The sequence below is a fragment of the Oncorhynchus nerka genome, linkage group LG5, assembly GCF_034236695.1.
Source record: "Oncorhynchus nerka isolate Pitt River linkage group LG5, Oner_Uvic_2.0, whole genome shotgun sequence".
NCBI classification, from domain to species: domain Eukaryota; kingdom Metazoa; phylum Chordata; class Actinopteri; order Salmoniformes; family Salmonidae; genus Oncorhynchus; species Oncorhynchus nerka.
Window position 1 is genome coordinate 66,457,145 of NC_088400.1, and position 6,000 is coordinate 66,463,144.

General features: G+C 46.7%; 1 protein-coding gene across 9 annotated transcripts in view; it reads left to right on the forward strand.

Annotated features, from left to right (window-relative positions):
- Positions 1-6,000, forward strand: part of LOC115122152 (tensin-1-like) — a 291,714-nt gene that overhangs the window by 65,239 nt on the left and 220,475 nt on the right. The window lies entirely within an intron of this gene.

Below are 6,000 nucleotides of genomic sequence, written 5' to 3' on the forward strand. Positions count from 1 at the left end.
GTATAGTACACAACATATTTATACTGTAGTATAGTAGAGAACATATTTATACTGTAGTATAGTACACACCATATTTATACTGTAGTATAGTAGACAACAGGTTCATACTGTGGTATAGTGGTCAACACATTTATACTGTAGTATAGTACACAACATATTTATACTGTAGTATAATACACAACACATTTATACTGTAGTATAGTACACAACACATTTATACTGTAGTACACTGCTATCTAGAACCTACAATAGTTATTTTGTCTCACCCTGACCTTAGAGAGATGTTTTATTTCTCTACTTGGTTAGGTCAGGGTGTGATTTGGGGTGGACATTCTATGTTGTGTATTTCTATGTTGGCCTGAAATGGTTCCCAATCAGAGACAGCTGTTTATCGTTATATCTGATTGGGGATCATATTTAGGCAGCCCTTTTCCCCACTTTCTGGTGTGGGATCTTGACTATGTTTAGTTGCCTGTCTGCACTAATTTGTATAGCTTCACGTTTCGTTTGTTGTTTTTGTTGTTTTTGTTGTTTTTGTTAAGCGTTTCATTCATTAAAAGAGAATGTACACATACCACGCTGTGCCTTCGTCTCACTCATACGACGATCGTAGCAGAAGATCCCACCAAAAATGGACCAAGCAGCATGTACAGGAGGAATGGACTTGGGAGGAATATCCTGGATGGTAAAGGACCCTGGACGCAGGGAGTATCGCCGTCCTAAGGAGGAGATAGAGGCAGCGAAAGCGGAACGGCGACGATACGAGGAGATAGCTCAACGGAGCAAGCACGAGAGGAAACCCCAAGACATTTTTTGGGGGGGCGGGGGGAAGATGGAGACAGTCAGGAAGTCGAGTGAGGAGCTCGACGCAAGATTCCGGAGAGAGGTGCTAGCATTGAGAGCGCTGCAGAGCGGGCGTGCTGAGATGCATGTCATCAGCCCGGTGCCACCTGTACCGGTCCCATGCATCAGGTCTCCAGTGCGCCTTCACAGCCCAGTGCATTCTGTACCAGCTTCCCGCACTTGCCGGGCTGGAGTGAGCATCCAGTCAGGAAGGGTTGTGCCAGCTCTGCGCTATAGACCTCCAGTGCGCCTCCACAGTCCAGTGCGTTCTGTGCCTCCTCTCCGCACTCGCCCTGAGGTGCGTGTCATCAGCCCGGTGCCACCTGTACCGGTCCCACGCATCAGGCCTCCAGTGCGCCTCCACAGTCCAGAGCTTCCGGCGACAGTTCCCAGTTCGGAACCTCCAAAGATGGTCCACAGTCCGGAACCTCCAAAGACGGTCCACAGTCCGGAACCTCCAGCGATGGTCCCCAGTCTGGAGCCTCCAGTGATAGTCCCCAGTCCGGGGCCTCCAGCAACGAGCTGCAGTCCAGAGTCTTCAGCGATGAGCTGCAGTCCAGAGCCTCCAGCGGTGGTTCCCATTTCTGAGCCCTCGGCGTTGATCCACTGTCCGGTTCCTCCGGCAACGATCCACAGTCCGGTCCACAGAAGCGGAGGGATCAGTGAAGGGAGCTGGGACTACGCCCCAAACCGGAGTCGCCACCGAGGGTAGATGCCCACCACGACCCTCCCCTATAGGGTCAGGTCACTGTCACACCCTGACCTTAGTGAGCTGTTTTATTTCTCTATTTGGTTAGGTCAGGGTGGGATTTGGGGTGGGCATTCTATGTTGTGTATTTCTATGTTGGCCTGATATGGTTCCCAATCAGAGACAGCTGTTTATCGTTATATCTGTTTGGGGATCATATTTAGGCAGCCCTTTTTCCCACTTCCTGGTGTGGGATCTTGACTATGTTTAGTTGCCTGTCTGCACTAATTTGTATAGCTTCACGGTTCGTTCGTTGGTTTTGTTGTTTTTGTTAAGCGTTTCATTCATTAAAAGAGAATGTACGCATACTACGCTGCACCTTGTTCTCACTCATACAACGATCGTGACATTTTTGGGTGTCCCCACCCTTTGAATAATACTTTTTCGTTCCAGGTAGAACCTTTTTGGGTTCCATGAAGAACCCTTTCCACAGAGGGTTCTACATGGAACCCAAAAGGGTTCTACCTGAAACCAAAAAGGGTTCTCCTTTGGGGACAACCAAAGAACCCTATTGGAACCCTTTTTTCTAAGAGTGTATAGTACACAATTTATTTCTACTGTAGTATAGTACAAAAAGTGCATGAATTATGTATGAAGTATTGCTATCATGATGTATGTACACCATATCTAAACTGCATTCAGACACCTTATTTTGGTACAGCATATCCACACTCCATAGTCTGTTGTTTTGGATGGAATGAACAAAGAAATTGTGTTATGAAGGAAGTTATTAGGGGTCCAAGCAGCGTAGCTGGTGGCATTCATTATTATGTTCCTTCTTCTGACAATTTGGTGAAAGAAATTGATGATATGGTAAGGCCCAGGAGGGTGCAACTTTGCATGATGGTAAAGGCCCATGTGCCACACTCTCTCATGCGATGCCATGGAAATTAGCCACACGGTGGAGCAATAACAAGCCATTCAAAATGAAAAGGTTTTAAATGTTATGCCCCTCACCCCATCGGACCTAAAGTCCTGAAATCCGGTACATAGGTCCCTATCCTCACAGGGACACATTTAGCTCATTTAGCTCACATGTATCCATAAGATCTACCATGATGGATTTTCCATCATTTAGAATTTGTGGACAAAAAAAACTTGATAAATGGCATCTACAGACCAAGGTCTCTTAACGTTATGTTTTACAGACTATTATGTCAAACAATATGGCCGCTACGGACCAATAAACTTTCATGTGGGTGTGGTCTGACAAATAAATGCATATAAATCAAACCAGGATATAGTATTTTCGACCACACGGTGGCGCAATAACGGGCACATGATTATGTCTCTTGACCGGTTTGACTCAGTGATGAAATTTGGCACACATGCTCAGGGATATGAGTCTAGCTAAGCTATAAAGTACGGTTCAGTTTGGCCACATAGTAGCGCTGTTGGATCGGAAAAAACATAGATGCTATATGCCAATCGGTCCAGTGGTTCTGGAGAAGAAAAAGTTTAAAGTAGTCAACATCATTAAAAATGGTCCAAAACACATCAAAAGCAGGTTGGATGTTGAGCAAGCGTGTCAATTTGTCCTGATGGTGGCGTTATGGGGCCAAAGCTTTAACCCCAGCATTGCTGCATGCAGCTATATTTATTAGTGATATTATTGCTAACAAGAAGGTATGTACACTATATGACTATGCACTGTGTTCTGACATACACACCATATCTACTACATACTGTATCCATAAACCATGATTCTGATAAGTAGTGTACCATGTACGTAGTAGCACTGTTGTAGTGATTGTTTTATAGCGTAATTATTGAAGTCTAAGTTAAGAAGGGATTTTTACCGCTCTGCTGTGAGACGTGATCACATGTCATATTCATAGGTTTGAAAGGCAGTGGGGGTATGATAGTGTTACTCTCTCTATATATGTCAGTGGAATAATCAGTGTGATTTGCCACAGCATTTTCTGGCGGCCTAGAATACACTCTTATTGTGTTGTATTTTTATTATTGAGGGATACACTGGTCCCCCCCGTCTCTCTCTCTCTCTCTCTCTCTCTCTCTCTCTCTCTCTGTCTCTCTCACACACACTCTCACTCTCTCCCTCTCTCTCTCTCACACACACTCTCACTCTCTGCTTTGATGTATTGTGATTACGCTGGGTTGGAGTAGTGATGCCTGCCTGTGCTGGTGGGAAAGAGATAGGGTGAGACAGAGAGAGAGAGAGAGAGGGAAGGAAGGATAAAGAGAGAGTGGGAGAGGGAAGGAGAAAGAGAGAGCAGGAGAGACCGAGAGAGATTAGAGGGAAAAGAGAGAGAGAGAGAGAGAGAGAGAGAGAGAGGGAAGGAAGGATAAAGAGAGTGTGGGAGAGGGAGAAGGAAGGAGAAAGAGAGAATGAGAGAGAGGAGAGAAGGAGAGTGACACAGAGAGAGGGAGGGGTGTAAAGCAGCAAAGAAAAGCGTTCCGCAGTGAAAATGTTCTCCCAGTGAAGCGTAGAGAGACTGCAGCAGAGTGAACGGGGCTGTGCAGCACCTGCAGTCGCTCTCTCTCTCTCTCTCTCTCTCTCTCTCTCTCTCTCTCTCTCTCACTCTGTGTGTGTGTGGGTGTGCGCAAATGTGTGTGATAATCGCTCAGGACACACTGATTCAACACTCCCTCCTTCCCAGCACCTCTCTCTCTCTTGTCTCTCTCCCCTCTGCTCCCTTGCTCTCTCGCTCTCTCCCTCGACCCAATTCTCCACACACACTACAATCATCTTACCCTGTGCCTGCCTTGTAACGGCTTTTCACCGTGACGGCTGTTTGTGTGTGTGTGTGTGTGTGTGTGTGTGTGTGTGTGTGTGTGTCCACCATTTGTCTGCTATGTATTCTCCAACACTCTCTCTTTCTCTCCCCCTTTCTGTCTCTCTCAGTCGCTGTCTCTCTCTCTCTCTCTGTCTCTCTCTCTCTCTCTCTCTCTCTCTCTCTCTCTCTCTCTCTGTCCCTTTCTATGTTTGTGCTCTGCCTTCCTCTTCCCTTCTTCATCTTCTCTTATTACTCACTTATCATCTCTTTCATTCTCTCTTTCGTACTCTCTCTCTTACACACACACATTCTACCTTCTGATTGCTCTCTCTTTCTCTTGCCGTATCTCTCTCTCTCTTTCTCTCTGTCTCTCATCTCTCTCTCTCTCTCTCTCTGTCTCTCTGTCTCTCTTTCTCTCTGTCTCTCTGTCTCTCTGTCTCTCTTTCTCTCTCTCTTTCTCTCTTTCTCTCTGTCTCTCAGTCTCTCTCTCTCTCTCTCTCTCTCTCTCTCTCTCTCTGTCTCTCTTCCTCTCTGTCTCTCAGTCTCTCTCTCTCTCTCTCTCTCTCTCTCTCTCTGTCTCTCTCTCTCTCTCTCTCTCTCTCTCTCTCTCTCTCGATTCAATTCAATTAAATTTGCTTTATTGGCATAACGTAACAATGTACATATTGCTAAAGCTTACTTTGGAGATTTACAATATTAACATCATTAATAATAATAATCAATACTGTCAACGGGACAACAGTAACTACAATAACCAAGTCTCTCTCTCTCTCTCTCAATCTCTCTCTTTCTTAACCTCACACACATGCTACCTCCCCCTCCATGATTATTTATCACTGTTATTGTGTCTCTCTCTTAACCTCACACACAAACCAATGCACGCAAGCACACACACATACACTAACCTCCACAAAACACATTTTCTCTCTCTATCTCTCCCTCTTATTTCTCCCGCTTTTTGTCTCTCTCCATACCGTTCTGTACCCAATCCTCCCTCCCTTCCGCCTCTCCTGTCTTTTACTCCTCCCTCTCCCTCCCTCGCTCCCCCTCCTCCCTCTCCGGGCTGGCTGAGTAAGTGCTGCAGCATCCTCACAGCAGAGTGTGTATGTGAGAGGAGCGTGTGAGTGGTTAGCATCGGGGATCTTGAACCAGAGGGGTTCCGTGTGAAGAGAAGGGCTCTTCTGTGCGTGTGCTTGCCGTGTGTGTGTGTGTGTGTGAGAGTGTGTGCGTTTTCCCGATCTATGCGTGCGAGCAAGTTAGCTTGTGTGTGACGACGCTGTCCTCGTTCTGCACCGACCGGACCCTCTCTCGCTCATCTCATCATGCAGCCGGCTGTGCTCATCTCACCGCTGTGACGACTGAGTGTCTAGACCAGGCTCTGGAGACTGAGAGAGAGAGAGACAGGCAGAGAGACCGACACACAGACAGACAGGTGGACAGACAGATGGACTGTTGGTGGCGTGTGATGCTTTGATTCCTAGTGGAATAGAAGGGTCTCCTCTGCATGGGACACTGTTGTAAGCCCTCATTAAGTTAACGAATTGGAGACAGACAGACAGACAGACAGACAGACAGACAGACAGACAGACAGACAGACAGACAGACAGACAGACAGACAGACAGACAGACAGACAGACAGACAGACAGCTCTCCGTTCGACTCGAAGGACCA